This window comes from Schistocerca serialis, chromosome 8, assembly GCF_023864345.2.
Source record: "Schistocerca serialis cubense isolate TAMUIC-IGC-003099 chromosome 8, iqSchSeri2.2, whole genome shotgun sequence".
NCBI lineage: Eukaryota > Metazoa > Arthropoda > Insecta > Orthoptera > Acrididae > Schistocerca > Schistocerca serialis.
The window spans coordinates 495307715-495326730 of record NC_064645.1 but is presented as its reverse complement, the minus strand read 5'-3'; positions in this window follow the sequence as shown (position 1 = coordinate 495326730).

The following is a 19016-nucleotide window of genomic DNA, read 5'->3' as shown; positions in this document are numbered from 1 at the left end:
CCGGAGAGCCGCATACCGCTGCACAGCAACTACAGGGAGCACTTCCGAGTGCAGCTGGCATAGACAGTCGCCGCCACGCCCGACCTGGACGTCATGGGAGCAGACGCGGCCATCGCAGTATTCACGCGTCTCACGCTGGATGCAGCAGTTGCAGCCACACCGCAAGGCCCGAGGAAACGACGGGACTATTCCCGCCAGCTGCCTCCTGACATCATAGACGCCATTAGGCAGAAGAATAGGCTCTTTCGTGACTGGCAGGTCACGAGAGACCCCGCCGCAAAGCGAGAGTTGAACCGACGCCGCCGCCACATTGCAGCTGGAGTAGCAGACCACCGAAACCGAGACTGGGCGGGCCTGATTTCAACGCTCAGGATCGACGACGACAGCGCATGGAAAACCACCGAGAGGTTCGTGCGACGTCGCCAACGCATTCCGCCGCTACAGGTGGGGCGTGGCGTCTTCGCGGAACCCGACGCCAAAGCCAGCGTATTAGCAGACACGTTTGCGGCAAAATTCACTCCGTTGGAAGACGTCGTCGACGAGGAACACGTCCGCCTGATGGAAGAGCGGCTGCCCGCCTACCTGGCCGCTAGAGCGGACGACGACGCCATCGGAGAAATAGCCGAAGAAGGGGTGCAACACCAGCTCGCCCTCCTGCCAACCAGGAAGGCGGGTAGTTGCGACGACGTAACAAACGCGCTCCTGAAGAAATTGGGGCCTGACGCAGTCCGCGTCCTGACGGCTATTTTTAACGCCATCTTGAAGAGCTGCAGCTACCCATCGGCGTGGATATATGTTGAGGTGGTGGCCATTCCGAAAGCAGGGAAAGGCAACAGGCTGGCCCAGAACTACAGAGCAATCAGCCTCCTGACTTCCAGCTCAAAGGTGTTTGAACGCCTGTACGCGAGAAGGTTGCGCCGCCACGTCAGGAAAGAAGGCTTGCTTCTCGACGAGCAGTTCGGGTTCCGCCGAGGACACTACACAACAACAGCTGCTGCGACTCGTGGAGCAGCCGATGGGGCCCTGGAGCGTCGTGAGTGCCTAGGGGCGGTGCTACTGGACGTCGCTGGCGCCTTCGACTGCGTGTGGCACAACGGCCTTCTGTACAAGTTACTTGTGCAGGGGGTGCCTGTGTCGCACGTCCGCCTACTCCAATCATACCTCGAAGAACGCACCTTCCACGTGCGAGCCGACGATGGGAAGTCTACAGCACGCCCCATCAGAGCGGGAGTCCATCCTCCGCCCCCTTCTGTACTGCCTCTACACTGCAGACGTCCCGAAAAAGCCGAGGGTTCACCTGTCACTCTGTTCACGAGGAGCATGAATGCGCAACTGCTACGTCGCCGCCTGCAGCTCGCCTGCGACGAGCTCGGAGCTTAGGCCACAAAATGGCGGCTCAAATTCAATGCAGGCAAGAGCCAGACGGTGATTTTCACGCGGAAGAAGGTGCCAGCGGACGTCAGGCCGGTGCAGTTCACGGGTGGCCCATACCATGGTCACGTACTGGTCGGTACCTCGGCGTTTCCCTCGACAGGTGCCTGACGTGGAAGGCGCATTTTCGGGAGGTGCGGGCAAAGGCGCTGGCCAGGATGCGCCTGCTGTACCCGCTGCTGAACCCAGAGTCGACACTACCCCCAGACTGCGGCAGAACACTCTGTCTTACGCTCATCAGGCCAGTGTTGGAGTACGCTGCCGTAGTCTGGGGAAAAGCGGCCAACACTTCAGTGAAGATGCTCCAGACTGTGCAGAACAAAGCCCTCAGGTTCGCACTGTATCTGCCAAGCGATTTCCCCACGAGGGAATTGCACGAACTTGCCGGAATACCGCCGCTCAAACAGCGCTTCCGGCAAGCAGCAGCAAGTTTTTACGCGGCAACGAGTGAAGCCGACGACGAATTTGTCAGAGGACTTGGGAATCAAGTCCACTGGCGACCGACCACATGCTGGCCGGACCTGCTGTGCGAGTAGCGACTACGAACCAGCAGCAAAAGAAGAAGAAGACCTCGTTAGTGACATCAAGACGACAATTCAAGAAAGAGATGGAAATAAACACATAGGAAGCTGTAGGAACAGCAGTGTAGGCATCTTAACCTACGTATCAACTAGGCAAGAAGCCTAACAGAAGTCACGGCAGGCAGACAGGCTGCATTTGCTGTTGGTGATCATTCCGACTTTCTCCAGCGCCCTGTCATTCTCTTAGTCTTGTATTTTCTTCCGTTGATTTTGTAATAGGTCCAAAGTCGGGTTCCACGCCGTGCTGAGTTGGTATCCAGCTTCCCAGTTTATCAAGTTCTCTGTCATCTTGATTTCGATCGATTCAGTGATGACGCTATCCCAAAATTTGGGAGTCTGAGATAAGATCCTGGTTTTATCATAATTCATGGTGTGCTCAAGTTCCAAGCAATTCAAGAGATGAGAGGATGGCCCTCAAGAGTTTTTGGGAAGATGAAAGCGTAGTGGTGTTACCGGAAAACAAGGGGAACTCTACTGTCGTACTGTTGAAGACCGACTATCTCCAGAAGATCAGTCAGCTTTTAGAGGACCCTGCTTACATTCCACTAGAGGACGATCCCACCGATAGAATGGACAGGAAAACCAGAGCTCTGCTCAAGGAAACAGGATGACCTGAGAAGGTTGTCAAGTAACTGGAAGCTAATGCACCAATACCACCTAGATTATATGGGTTGCGCAAGGTCCATAAAGAGGGTATACCGTTGCGTCGTATCATAAGCAATATAGGTGCAGCCACCTTTTCTACAGCCACCCACCTTAAGAAGATGTAAGCATCGTATATGGGAAAGTGCGTCCACCACATCCGCAACTCATCAGACTTTGTAGAACATCTCAAAAACCTACGAATCTCCAACAAAGACATCATGGTCAGCTTCGATGCTGTGTCTCTGTTCGCTAGGATACCACTTCAGGACACACTCGATTTAATCAGTGAAAAATTTGGTGAGCTGTGTTGGACCTTTTCAAGCATATCTTAACATCGATCTACTTCCTACGTGGAGGCCAACTTTATGAACAGACTGAAGGAGTGGCGATGGATAGCCCATTATCTCCGGTAGTGACAAATCTGTTTATGGAGAGATTCGAGGATGAGGCACTCACGATCGCTGCCTACAAGCCGACCTGTTTCTTTAGGTATGTTGATGACACATTTGTCATCTGGGCACATGGTCGGCAAAAACTGCACGAGTTTCTTGACCATCTGAACACGCAACACCACAGCATTAAGTTCACAATGGAACTAGAAAATAATGGTCAACCTCCTTTCCTGGATGTCCTGGTGAAATGGAAGACAGACAGCACATTAAGCCATAGTGTGTGTAGAAAACCTACACACACGAACTTATACCTATAGGCTGACAGCTGCCGTCTTCCAGCACAGAAGAATTGGGTGCTGAGAACACTTGTTCACGGAGCCAAAACACTGTCTGACTCAGACAGCTTGGCAGCAGAGTTAGAACACCTACAGCAAGTGTTTGCAGACAACGGATACTCAGCAAGGGACATCCGCAAGGCGCTACATCCCTCCAGACGACCTGATACTGAGGAAGAAGAAGAAGAAGAAGAGACTAGGTGGGTAGCCTTTCTACCGTATGCAGAACCTATATATGCCAAGATCAGCAGTATACTGAAAAAGCTCAAAATAAAGAGTGTGTTCTGCCCACCAAACAAGATCAGGGCGCTTCTTGGAACGGTTAAGGATGATCTGGGATCTAGAAAACCTGGTATCTACCATATACCATGTGAATGCGGTATGTCTTACATTGGCCAGACCACCAGGACAATTGACATAAGATGTAAAGAGCATCAAAGGCATACCAGGCTACGACAAGCCACTAAATCGGCAATAGCAGAACATTGCTTGGAACTTGAGCACACCATGAATCATGATAAAACCAGGATCTTATCTCAGACCCCCAAATTTTGGGATAGCGATGGAAATCAAGATGAAAGAGAACTTTATAAACCGGGAAGCTGGATACCAACTCAGCACAGCGTGGAACCCGGCTTTGGACCTATTACAAAAACAATGGAAGAAAACACAAGACCAGGAGAATGACAGGCGCGCTGGAGAAAGTCGGAACGGTCACCAACAGCAAACGCAGCCTGTCGACAGAGCGAGGAACGCGCCTGGAGGGCGCGGACCTAGTAGGGAACGCCATGAAACGGCCGCCACCGGGGAAAACAGCGGAAGCGGGCGCGGACGGAAGACGGGACACCTGGTGACCAACCGACACGGTCGCAGCGGGAGCGGACGGCATAGGAAACGCTAGACACCGTTCAGACATAAATACGGGACACAGTCAGCCTGCCATTCAGAAGATGAGGTCGCGCAACAGCTCGCTCGCCTGCAGACAAGGAAGGCAGAAGGGTGCGACAACATCAGCAGTGAGCTGCTGAAGATGCTGCCGCCGAGTGCCGTGCGGCAACTAACGAAGATCTTGAAATACACTCCTGGAAATGGAAAAAAGAACACATTGACACCGGTGTGTCAGACCCACCATACTTGCTCCGGACACTGCGAGAGGGCTGTACAAGCAATGATCACACGCACGGCACAGCGGACACACCAGGAACCGCGGTGTTGGCCGTCGAATGGCGCTAGCTGCGCAGCATTTGTGCACCGCCGCCGTCAGTGTCAGCCAGTTTGCCGTGGCATACGGAGCTCCATCGCAGTCTTTAACACTGGTAGCATGCCGCGACAGCGTGGACGTGAACCGTATGTGCAGTTGACGGACTTTGAGCGAGGGCGTATAGTGGGCATGCGGGAGGCCGGGTGGACGTACCGCCGAATTGCTCAACACGTGGGGCGTGAGGTCTCCACAGTACATCGATGTTGTCGCCAGTGGTCGGCGGAAGGTGCACGTGTCCGTCGACCTAGGACCGGACCGCAGCGACGCACGGATGCACGCCAAGACCGTAGGATCCTACGCAGTGCCGTAGGGGACCGCACCGCCACTTCCCAACAAATTAGGGACACTGTTGCTCCTGGGGTATCGGCGAGGACCATTCGCAACCGTCTCCATGAAGCTGGGCTACGGTCCCGCACACCGTTAGGCCGTCTTCCGCTCACGCCCCAACATCGTGCAGCCCGCCTCCAGTGGTGTCGCGACAGGCGTGAATGGAGGGACGAATGGAGACGTGTCGTCTTCAGCGATGAGAGTCGCTTCTGCCTTGGTGCCAATGATGGTCGTATGCGTGTTTGGCGCCGTGCAGATGAGCGCCACAATCAGGACTGCATACGACCGAGGCACACAGGGCCAACACCCGGCATCATGGTGTGGGGAGCGATCTCCTACACTGGCCGTACACCACTGGTGATCGTCGAGGGGACACTGAATAGTGCACGGTACATCCAAACCGTCATCGAACCCATCGTTCTACCATTCCTAGACCGGCAAGGGAACTTGCTGTTCCAACAGGACAATGCACGTCCGCATGTATCCCGTGCCACCCAACGTGCTCTAGAAGGTGTAAGTCAACTACCCTGGCCAGCAAGATCTCCGGATCTGTCCCCCATTGAGCATGTTTGGGACTGGATGAAGCGTCGTCTCACGCGGTCTGCACGTCCAGCACGAATGCTGGTCCAACTGAGGCGCCAGGTGGAAATGGCATGGCAAGCCGTTCCACAGGACTACATCCAGCATCTCTACGATCGTCTCCATGGGAGAATAGCAGCCTGCATTGCTGCGAAAGGTGGATATACACTGTACTAGTGTCGACATTGTGCATGCTCTGTTGCCTGTGTCTATGTGCCTGTGATTCTGTCAGTGTGATCATGTGATGTATCTGACCCCAGGAATGTGTCAATAAAGTTTCCCCTTCCTGGGACAATGAATTCATGGTGTTCTTATTTCAATTTCCAGGAGTGTATATATATACTGGTTGTGGTAGCTCTAGTGTGTTTAAATATAGAAAGTGTTGTACCATATAGACTGCTGTAATGTATGTAGCACATGGCAAATACTAAGATGAGGGACACGCTTGTGGTGTGAATACAGTGACCTCTGCCTGTGCATCGCATGTGTTTTGTTTACGTGCACCGTATCTAATGTTCTTAAAACCTGTCTATTTGTGACAATATGCTGGTTTGCTGTGGTTGTTGATGCATCACTGCCTCCGCATTGAATTCACCCTACTTATCTGCCACAAGTACACATGCACTGGCTGTTGTATCACTGTCACATGGAAGAAGACCACCCCCACCTCCTGCCCAGCAAGAGCACACCAGCACTTATGCTTGCCCAAAGTGGCACACATCCATTATGTTACACCTTTGCCAGAGTACAATTCAAGGATGCTGCCATGCCAATCTGCATGTCAGCTGTGGAAGCATGTCACAGAACAACACAGGTGTCCAGTTACTTCGAACCTCTTGCCCTCTATGATCCATGAGGTTTGTTGGTGATATTTGTGTGACATATTAGTGCAAAACATCAAAAATATTTATGGTTCGCTAACAGCAGAGCTCAATGTCATTATTGTTTTCTGAGCGCTTTGAGTGAATGCTCCATATAAAGCTAAAATATTTTGTGTGCTTCCCTTACTTTTATGTGTTTCATTACCCTTCTTATGTAGATATATGCTTTCAATAGGTGATAATCTAGGACGTATGTGTTAATATTGTTCAAATGATACATTATTTTAATGGATTTAGGAAAATTTGCAAATTCTGCATGATTAGTTTCCAGTTTTCATATGTTAAGGTTACTTGTTCTTGTTTGTATGCTTCAAATTATTTGCATTTGCACCTACAATTAAGTTTCTTAATAGTCTATTAAGGAATGAGTATGATTATGGTGCATCTATTTTAAATGGCTTGAAACTGTTCATTCTTTGTGGGATATAGTCAAGTTCACAGCTAAAATTTTCTTGACCGTAAATAATAAGCTGATCATTTTTGTGCCTTACTGAAAAATGTTGTACTAAGTTTTGGCAGTGACTTTCATTTTCATTTTACTGTACATAGCTTGTTAATTTAATTTTTCATTCAATTATTATGATTTATGTTATTATTAGTATTTCCTTCTAAAGTTGTTACACAACATCTGATTGTGAATAGAACTTAGCAGACTTTTGTGATGCGTTACTACTAATACTGGATGTGTTCATTGTAATGGATCGTAAATGGTGAAAAACTTTGACTCAGTTTCAGCAAATTATTAATGCCGAGAGTGGTATAAACTGCCTGCAAGAACTGGATGTTCCGTGCTATGGACGCATCTCTCTGGAATAAGTAACCAAAGATGTCTATTTGAGGACTCTGTATGAGGCGATTACAGAGATCGGACGTGTTTTATGTTGGAGAGATTTTGTTATTGTTGTGCGACGCTATTAAGCTCCATTGTGAATGTTAATTTAGTCGATGGCACGATAAACAAATTCAAGAAAATAATACGCATTCAAGGTGTTAGCAGAATGCTGCGTTAAGATTCAAGAGATTATTGAAATGGTAGGCACCCTTAACAAATACGTATGCAATAACATGAATGATGTTGTGGTTATGAAATTACTGGGTACGGCACGGCGTATTTCGTTCGGTGATTCTGGACGAAAACTATTCGATCAAAGGCATTTCAGTGTCTTATCTGGAATTACGGAATAAACTGGTCTTCTTTCGTCACTTGCTGTTGCAGTCGACGTGCGGGTATATCACTACCCTCTATAGAGAAATCTTCGGCAAAATAGCGAAATGGTTGTTGTGAATGTGTACCAAATACTGTGAATACATTTCAGTAGGTGGTAAAAGTGAGCGTTAACAGTTTTTTTTTTTGGTGTAGTGGTAGCACTATTGTGAAAAGTGTGAAACACTATCAGGCTCGCGTCTCGTAGCGTTACTGACAATGTTCTTCGTGAGTTAAAGCGGTGACGTCTAGGAAGACAAAGCAAACGTGCTTTGTCACCACGATAAAGAGCCTGCCGCTGGTTGTTGCATTAGCAAAAGTTCCTCACCTGTGCTATGAAAATACTTCTAACGCACTACGCTCATCAGTTATGCTACCAAACTAGTTAGCTGGCGGTAGCAGTGGGACTCTTCTGCGGATGTAACAAATGTCTTCGCCACTGTTGTCAGTTATCTAGCTACAGCCTACAGACTGATTTTGTGATTTTGTAATCTATGCTCACGGAAACCGAGTCACTGCTCCTGCAGCAGGTTGCGCCTCCTCCAGAGGCGGCTTGTTCGATTGCAGTTGGATGGCTTTCCTGGAGAAGAACCACTCCTGTGGACGAAACAACTCATCAGCTGAAAGGCAGGCAACATGCGACGGGTAACTTAGGCAGCGTTTAGATTTCTCGTGAAGTTTTACAGCAAAGCATTTATTATCTTGCTGTTCGAAAACTCAGTGGTACCAGTAATAAGCACAAGTAACTTGACTTTCATCACTGATTAATGCCTTGATTTGAGCTGCAATGACGTCAATGGTCAGCTGAACACCTCAGTAAGGCTTCTTCTCAGGCAAAGTACTCTCAATCCTTGGCGGTTGTTATATGGATGTAAGTATTACTTTCGACTTGAGTGTTAATTTATGCATTAATTTTAACTTCCCTTTATTCTACATTAAGCGCTAATGTATCTGAATTGGGTAAGACTTTAATGCTAAGAACTAAACAAGATATCGACGCATCGGATTACTGTGACAAAATTAACACAAGTTTCAAGGAAAAGGATTCTAAAAACAACATCCAAGTGACAAAACATCTAGCTTCATCAGTCTTCATTGACAATTTATCCACAAGCAGTTACTGCTGGAGCTCGTTTGCCAGGAGTAGTCGTACTGTGACTTCTGAAATTTTCCGGGCGTATTTCTTCTTCCAGTAATTTTCGGATTTGCTGCCGGATTCCATCAACATTCTGCCAGTACTTCGTCTACCCGCCTGAGGATGGCCGGACGTCTCTGGTCCGAAATATCGTGGCAGAATGTTGATGCGATCCGGCTGCAAACCAGAAATTTACTGGAAGAGTACTCGTACTGATGTTCACAATTTGTTGAAGTACTACAGAAAGTTTAAAACCACGTGCAGTTTCACATTTCGAGCCCAAACCTTTGTTGTTAGTGGGTTAATCTTCACTCTGCTAGATTTCTTACCAGTAATTTCGAACATTAAGCAAATATTACGGAGATATTTTGGGAACTGAAAAGGAAACCCTCGGAGGCAAGGCGACGTTCTTTTCGAGGAACACTTCTAAGAAAATTTAGACAACCGGCAATTGAAGATCACTACAGAATGACTCTACTGCTGCCAACACAGATTTCGCGTAAGGGCCGTGAAGGTTAGATACAAGAAATTAGGACTTTGCGGGAGCATATAAACAGTCATATTTCCCTCGCTCTATTTGCGAGTGGAACAGGAAAGTAAATGTCTAGTAGTGGTACAGGGCACGCTCCGCCACGCACCGTACGGTGGCTTGCAGAGTATGTATGCAAATGTAGATGTAGAACCGAGCTATTTATTTGTCGTGTGTTGCTGAAAGCTACTCATTTACATTCATTCGAGCACAGACGTTACCTACCGCCGTTCTGTGTTCCAAACCAAACAATGTTCTACCGCAGGCAAGGCTAATCGCAGAGCTGACAAGCAGTTACAACAATGGGACGATCATATACTTTGGGACTTTCGGAGGGTACGATGCGTACTTTATATAAGTGTTTGCTCTTAAGGCTCAACAGCCTAACATTTTGGAATGGAATATTCATTTTCAATGCCAGCTGCATATGTTTGCAAACATTCATTCATTTATCGTCAATCAGCCAATTTTCATCAGTGTAATAGGATTAAAGCTGTCAGTCGAACGTGGGTGAATCTATAGCTTTTATTGTAGCAGGACTGCCTGATTTAATTCGACTGCATGCAGTTACCCTTGCTTTACTTCTCTTGGTGTTCATCTTATAACCTCTTTCAAAACACTATCCATTCAGAACTGCTCTTCCAAATTCTTTGCCGTCCCTGACAGAATTACGATGTCATCGGAAAACCTCAAAACTTTATTTCTTCTCCTTGTTCTTTAAATCTCTTTCCAAATTGCTGCTTGGTTTTCTTTGCTGCGTGCTCAGTGAACACATATAACCGTGTCTCACACCCTTCTTAAAAACAGTAAAATTCGCAAGTTGAAAATGTTGAAGAAGAAGAAAGGGAAACTTCTCAACGATCTAATCTACTTGAAGAGGTGTTGGAATCATGACATCGTATTCTGCAGTTTACACTGAAAGTTGACAACCATAAAAGAAGAAGCAACTACACGTAAGCCAGTAAATATCTTCTAATGGAGGGTATTCAACATGTGTGAAGAAAACTCGATTTCCTCGAAAGAAGACTGCTGCAAATACATTTTCTACTCTCAATTTTAGCCGGACGCTGTGGCCGAGCGGTTCTAGGCGCTTCAGTCCGGAAGCGCGCTGCTACTACGGTCGCAGGTTCGAATCCTGCCTCGGGCATGGATGCGTGTGATGTCCATAGGTTAGTTAGATTTAAGTAGTTCTAAGTCTCGGGGACGGATGGCCTCAGATGTTAAGTCCCATAGTGTTTAGAGCCATTTGAACCATTTTACTATCAATTATGCTGTCGTTGGCCGACTGTCATAACATCGACAGAGTCACTCACCTACATACAACTAATGAAACTGTCGATAGTCGCTATAAGAGTAAACTGGAGCAGCTAGAAAAATGACACGGAACGATAAGCTCCGAATGGATGATTATCGAGCAGTAATAAGCCTCTCCTTTCATTCTATCAGCAAACGGACCACAGAAGCGCTGGCCACGGGACTAAACTTCGTTGTAATATCCGAGCGGATCCGTACAGAGAAAATGATCGAGAACACAAAAACACCTCTCCAGCACTTAGCCATAACAGAAGCTGAGAAAATTAAGCAGAAAACCGTCGGAATTTTATTACATGCAGAGACACCGAGGCACAGCCTTAGATGTGAGGAGCGAGCAGCTGTCACCCGACTAAAGAAGAACAGTGAAATAGTGACATTACAAGCAGATAAAGAGAATACGACTGCCATCTTGATCACTGTGCAGTATGAAGTGTAGAATGGTGCAATCTACTATGAACTAAGGGTGGGAACTATGGCCAAGATAATTCAAAAGACCCAGATGTCGATCCGGGACTCAAGAACTGACGCTTATAAAGCCAAAGGACTCATAGCAGAACTCCAGTTCCTCCTAGAATTTATGGTTCCAGAGGTGCGAATTGAACTCCAGCCTTTAAGGGTGATAGTGAATGGGATCAACTCGGCTACGTACAATTTGACAACGTTTCTAGCCTGCGAGAAGAACTCGACGCACATTACAGAACGGCTAAAGAGAGAAACAATTTTACTTGTCCATCATGCTGAGCTTCGAAGTAAAGTTACTATTCACTAGCGTACCAGTAGACGAAACTGTTCGTATCCTACGATTGATGTTCAATAAGTAATGCACCACATTTTTTTCTGAAAGCAGATTGGTTTTACTCAGGATTCTAGTACACGGTATTATTCCCCCATCTTTTGCTACAAAACTCTATATTTCAACATAATCTCCGTTCAATGCGACGGCCTTATTCCTCATTACTGGAAGGGACTGTGTGTCCGCACGATACCACAGTACTGGTCGATGTCTGAGCCAGCGTCTTGCTGAATCAATAACCTCGCCATCATCCATGTACTGCTTCCAGCGAACTGCATGCTTCATTGGGAAAAACAGATGAACGAGGAACAACCGTCGCCTCGGATGTGCAGACTTGTGTGAGGCCTTGCGTTGTCGTGAAGAAGGAGAAGCTCATTTGCATTCTTGTGGCGACGAACACGCTGGAGTCGTTTCTTCAGTTTCCTGAGGATAGCATAATACACTTCCGAGTTGACCGTTATATCATCAGGGAGGAGGACGTCGTACAGAATAACCCCTTCAGAGTCCCAGTAGACCGTCGCCATGACTTTACCGGGTTAGGGTGTGGCTTTAAATTTTCTCCTCGGAGGAGAGGTGGTTTGGCACCACTCCATCAACTGTTGTTTTGTTTCCGGTTAGAAGTGACGACCCCATATTTCATCGCCTGTGACGTTGTTTGACAAAAATTGTCACGATCAGACTCGTAATGTGCAAGTAAGTCCGCACAGATGGTTCTTCGTTGCTTTTTATGGTCTTCTGTGAGGCGAGGATGAAAATGGTTCAAATGGCTTTGAGCACTATGGGACTTAACATCGGAGGTCATCAGTTCCCTAGAACTTAGAACTACGTAAATCTAACTAACATAAGGCATCACACACATCCATACCCGAGGCAGGATTCGAACCTGCGACCGTAGCAGTCGTGCGGTTCCGCACTGAAGCGCCTAGAACCACTCGGCCACCGCGGCCGGCGCGAGGATGAACCCAGTGGGCACACACCTTCTGTACCCCAGCTGGTGGACGAATGTGTCAGCAGCACCAACAGAGACGTCCTATTGAGCATGGAGGTGTTTCGTTGTGATCCATCGATCACATCGAAAGAGAGTAAGCGCACGTTCCAAGTTGTGGGAATCACAGCTCTCTGCAGCCGACCAGCACACGGGAGTGGACAGGTTTACGCGATCTTCCTGCGATGATGACACACGCCTCGTCCAACGACTCACTGTGCTTTTGTTCACTGCCAGATCTCCGCAGACGTCCTGCAAGCGTCTATCAATATCTGCGGCTCTCTGGTTTTCCACCAAAAGAAATTCGTGACAATTCTCTGCTTGGAATGCACCTCCGTTACAGACGTCACTTTGAAGGCTACATATAGCGTCGCCACCTATCGGAATTTCATGAAACTATAGGAGCTGAAGAGAGAATATTACTCGATGTCCCACAATAAAATCCTCATTTTTTCAACCGAAACTGGTAGAAAAAAGTATTGCATTAGTTGTTGAAAGCCTCTCGTACAAGCGGGTGTCCCGCCAGACGTACACGATCTGATTGAGTTACGTTTGTCATCACCATACTTCAAATAGACAGGAAAATACTACGAGCAGCCTGACCGCGCAGCCCCTGAGTGATGCCCACAACATCACATCTGAGCTCAAAAGGCTGCGAACAACGTCCTTGGCCACTAATCTAGCCATGAATCGGTCCACACAGCCAGGGTAACAAAAAGAGAAAGCAAGGTAATGGACAAATTGCAGCCAGATGCGCTCTTATCATGTGTGGAGAATGTTACTGACCGGATTTGTACACACCTATGCCGGGTCGATATCCAGCCTGTCTTCTACAGCAGTTGCAAGATCCAGAATGTGGCAGCCTCCACCAAGGGCAAAATAGATGATACACACACAACAGGCGAGCACAAGGTGGGTGGAATGTCAAAGTGGAGAAGAGTACATCGACGAGGCCGGCAGGCCGATAGCGGCGCCGATATGGGAACACAAGGGCTACATTCGTATAGGGCAACACAGCAAATCTACAGTGGCCGAACACTAGGAAGACTGTGGCAAGGAAATACAATTTAACGTAATTTGCGCACTTGCCAAGCAGCCGGGGATGGTGAAATACCAGATCAGAGAAGCCATTGAAATGTTAAAACACTCAAACACCATGAAAAGAGAGGATGATGTGCTCAGGCTTGCTCGATCCTGGCTGCCGGCGCTCAGTATCCACCAGGCCGGACCAACAACACGAAACGTGAGCGTTAAGCCCAGACTTCATCACCGATGGCCACCAATCATGTCACACAAGGCAAGAAGCAACAGACAACACCAGATCCTCACCCCCTTCATCACATAATCCATTACGATTAAGTTGCCACTCTTTCAACCTCATATGACCAATGACCGATTATATCAACGCCTTTTTAAAATTATGACGTAACGTCATATTCAGTGAGCAGGCATGACAAAGAAACGCGACCCTGGACAGGAAAAACACAACAGTGGGCATAGAAATGGTTCAAATGGCTCTGAGCACTATGGGACTCAACTGCTGAGGTCATTAGTCCCCTAGAACTTAGAACTAGTTAAACCTAACTAACCTAAGGACATCACACACATCCATGCCCGAGGCAGGATTCGAACCTGCGACCGTAGCGGTCTCGCGGTTCCAGACTGCAGCGCCAGAAGCGCGCGGCCACTTCGGCCGGCAGTGGGCACAGAAGAAGGCCACAGTGACCGTGTCCAGCGCTTTGGTTTCACCAGTAATAGTATTTAACAATAAGATTTCGCACCGTACCCAGAAAACTTTTTCGTGAACTGTTTCTCACCCCGGAAGCCTACGCAGTTATATGAACCAGACTATTGCTGGTTAATTAATACACAGACTCACTGAGTTTAAAGATCGCCAAGATGTCTCTCTGCACTCTATGCACGTCTGGTAAGCGGGCTGCCTAACTTCCAGGTGAGTACTATTCACCTTACACCTTCAGTGTAGTGGTTTTTACGTTAACTGTGAGGATTTATGTTTACTACAATTTTCATTGATTCACTGCTACAAGCCTTTGTTTATAGAGTTATATGTAACTGCGGGCTGTGAAACATATTATTATATAAGCTGCTACCCTCTCAGTAGGGTCTCATACTTCATAAATATACATATATTTGAGCAAATATTCGTAATGTAAGTCTATAAATTTACAGCTACTAACCCACATGTCACATCTTTCACACACACAAACAAATATTACAGTAGCGTCACATTTAACAAGTCTTGTACGTCAATTACAACAGAATACAGTAGGCGTTCTACTGGTAAGTCTTTCATGCACAAAAAAAAAAAAAAAAAAATGATTCATACGGTATTGTTTCTTCCGAAAGGCAGTCTCATCCACCTAATCGGAAAGGGTTTCCTCTTTCTGTGGGAGAATTGTGTCTTAATGAGCGGTTTTATTTATTTATTTATGTTTTTGAGTGATCAGTGTTCTGTCTGATTTGATGGGACCCGCCATGAATCCCTCTCCTGTGCCAACCTCTTCATCTCAGAGTAGCACTTGCATCGTACGTTATCAGTTACTTGCTGGATGTATCCAATCCCTGTCTTCCTCTACTGTTTTTACTCTCTACAACTCCCTCTAGTACTATGGAAATTGTTCCCTGATGTCCTAACAGGTGACCTATCATCCTGTCCCTTCCTCTTGCCGTTTCTTTCCGCGTCGAGTCTGCGGAGAATATCCTCATTGTCTACCTTATCAGTCCACCAGTTTTCAACATTCTTCTGTAGCACCACATCTCAAATGCTTCGATTGTCTTCTGTTCTGCTTTTCCCACAGTCCATGTTACCCTACCATACTATCCTATGATCCAATCGTACGCTATCGGAAATTTCTCCCTCAAATTAAGGCCTATGTTTGGTACTAGTAGACTTCTCTTGGCCAGGAATGCACTTTTTGCCAGTGCTAGTCTGCATTTTATGTTTTTCTTGCTCCGTCTAACACGAGTTATTTCCATCATTGCTTCTTCGACAAATATATTGAATAGCAGGCCGAAAGACTACATCCCTTTCTTACGCCCTTTTTATTCTGCCCACTTTCTTTCCTCTTGGTTCTTGAACATATTGTGTATTACCCGTCTTTCCCTATAAGTTACTCCTATTTTCTTATGATTTCGAACATCTTGCACCATTTTATACTGTCGACTGCTTTCTCTAGGTCTACAGATCCTATGAACGTGTCTCTATTTTTCTTGTCTTGCTTCCATAATCAATCGCAACGCCAGAACTGCCTCTCTGGTGCCTTTACCTTTCATAAGCCAAACTGATCGTCATCTAACAGAACGTCGATTTTCTTTTTAATTCTTCTGCATTTTAATCCTTTCAGAAACTTAGCTGCATGAGCTGCTAAGCTGATTGAGCGATGTTCCTCGCACTTTTCGGCTGTTGCTATCCTCGGAATTGTGTGAATGATGTTTTTCTGAAAGTTTGTTGATATATCGCCAATCATACACGCCGGCATGAATAGCCAATTTGCTGAAACTTCCCCCAATGAGTTTGTATGTTATCCATCTCTTCTGTCTTATTTGATTTTAAGTCCTCCAAAGCTCTTTTAAATTCTTATTCTAATAATGGACCTCCTATCGCTTCCCTGTCGACTCCTGATCTTGTATGTCACGTTGTCAGACATGTCGTCCCCTTCGTACAGGTCTTCAGTGTTGTCTTCCCACCCATCTACTCTCTCCTCTGCATTTAACAGTGGAAACCCCATTGAACTCATTATATTACCGCCTTTGCTTTTAATTTCATGGAATTTTGTTTTGACTTTTCTATATGCCGTGCCAGTCCTTCCGACAGCTGTTTCCTTTTCGATTGCTTCACATTTTTCGTGCAGCCATTTCGACTTTGCTTCCCCGCACTTCCTATTTATTTCGTTCCTAAGTGACTTATATGTCTATAGCCCTGAATTTTCCTGCATTTTTTGTAATTCGTTCTTTCGTCGATAAACTGCAGTATTTCGTCTGTTATCCATGATTTCTACGCAGTTACCTTCCTTGTACGCCTGTTTTTGTTTCCAAGGTCTGTGATTGCCTTTTTTAGAGATACCCACTCCTCTTGAACTGAACTGCTTCCTGAGCTATTCATTACGCAGTATCTATAGTCTTAGAGAACTTCAAGAGTATCTCTTCATGCCTTACAATTTCCATATCCCACTTCCTTGCGCATTTGTTCTTCCTGACTAGTCTCTTAAACTTCAGCCTGTTCTTCATCATCAGTAAATTATATTCTCGTCTCCTTGCTGGACAAATACTGCCAGTGATAATTTCTTCCACTACCAGAATTCGAACTAGCCACCTTCGACTAGGAAGCCACCGCACAAACTCGCTTTGGCAATAGCGGATAAAAAGACGGGTTTTAGTGATACAGCAGCCCACGTTGACCAGGGGTTGTATTAACTGATTCATAGTACTTCATCTGCTCTGGCGGTGAACCATTTCTTCAAATATTTCCTGCCGTTTCCTGTGGTTAAACTGGAATGAAGATGGACTTCGCGAAAACGGATCATGTTTGAACCAACTTCTATGTGTTTTAGTAGCTCCAGAGTTAGGGAACTTCAGTATGGAAGTATGCCGGAGGGTTAAGTAATTTAATGTCAACATAATGTGCAAACAGCTTGTTAGCATGCTGATAGGAAAATAGTTAAAATTAATGACCAAATTTCAGAAACAGTTGACGAATTTGTATACTTAGGTCAACTGGAAGCAACAACTGTATGTAAGCTCAAACAAATAAACAGAAGGGTAAAAATGACTTGGATTTAATTTGGGAAACTTAATGCGGCACTCGAAATGAAATTCTTGCTGTGCTTTAAACGAAAAGTCTGCAACCAATGTATACTGAAAGTACTAATTTGTGGAAGCAGAGCACGGACCTTAAATACCCAAACAGTTCAAAATTGAGGGTTGCTCGACGAACAACTGAAAGGCGTAACACGAAGGGGTAGAAAAACGAACAAATGTAGAAGAGATGAGGGAGGAGGCTGAGAATTCGATAGTAACTGCGCGGAACTGAAATGGAAATGGGCCGGCCATATGGGGAGACGAGATGGGTTAAGGAGATACTTTGTTGGATTCCCCGTGATAAGTAAAGTGGACGTGGGCTGACTATATTAATAAACAAACATCATAAACTTGGATGCGATAAGCTGAAGATCTTAGGTATGGACAAATCAGGGAGAGACCTATATCCATTACGCAATGTATTCCGCCTAACTCTGCCATCTCATATACTTCCGAAACGAAACAAAATGTGAAAAATACACCTGATCAGGGATGCACCTATGTCGTGGGCTCACAAAATGGGCAGGAATGCACAATCCATGAATGTAAAAAAACATAACTTTCAACACTAACAAGGGGAGGCTGCCAATTGTGAAATTCAAATTCAATTCATACTGCGCATAATAAAAGCTCATGGCCAGAGGTGTAAAGTGGCAAAGCACCAAGATGCACTTCTCAGCCGTTGTCGAGAAAATCGACAGCTAAAATACACCGTTGCGGTGAAATACTCTCAACGATTAATAATTATCTACAGCGTCGTGGCGCAGCGGTAAACGCTCGGGTTCGTAATCGGAAAGTCGCCTGATCGAATCTCGCCCCATGCAATTTTTTTTTTTAGTATTTGTTTTTTGTAATTCAAATGCGTGTATACACACACACACTCACACACACACACACACACACACACACACACACACACACACACACACATATATATATATATATATATATATATATATATATATATATATATACAATTCCCGGCAATCAGTTGCAACAATTATGCATATAATAAGTTGTTGAAAGTCGTTTGTCGTGGAAAAACTGACGACTTCGAACATCATTATGTTTTCCGCAAACAAAGTTGTATTTCACAAATGTTATTAATTGTCTTCATAATGTTAACCACGTATAGTTAACGGAAGACGTAGAAACGATATTCCGAAACGAGTATGTATAGCGTAAGTCAAACGTTCGAATTAGAATAGAAACCCCACGAACACAAATTTGCTGTGGCAGGTCTGAAATATAAACTCCGTTACTCGCTCGTTACTCTTGAAGGACAGATGTTGAATGGGCCGAAACGAGTCGCCGCATCCTGCTAACTTCGAAAGAAGGTAGATGCGGTCCCTAGCGCAACTTATAACATCGTCGAAAATCAGTGCGGACGTGAGAGCTTTGGTACACCATGGTAAACAAACGGAAAAATGGAGGCGGTACAACTGGAAAGCGATTGGCCTTTACCAACATGCATAAGCAATTCATTAATAGTTATATATATATATATATATATATATATATATATATATATATATATATATATATAATTAATCGTAGAGAGTATTTCACCGCAACGGTTTCTTTTAACCGTCGATTTTCTCGACAACGGCTGAGAAGTGCATCTTGGTGCTTTGCCACATTACACCTCTGGCCATGAGCTTTTATTATGCGCAGTATGAATCGAATCTGAATTTCACAATTGGCGGCCTCCCCTTGTTAGTTCCTTATTTTTTAAGTGGTACATGTATGTTTCCTCTATGGAAATGAAAACTAGAGATACAATTATTGACCGAAGACTTGTTTTCA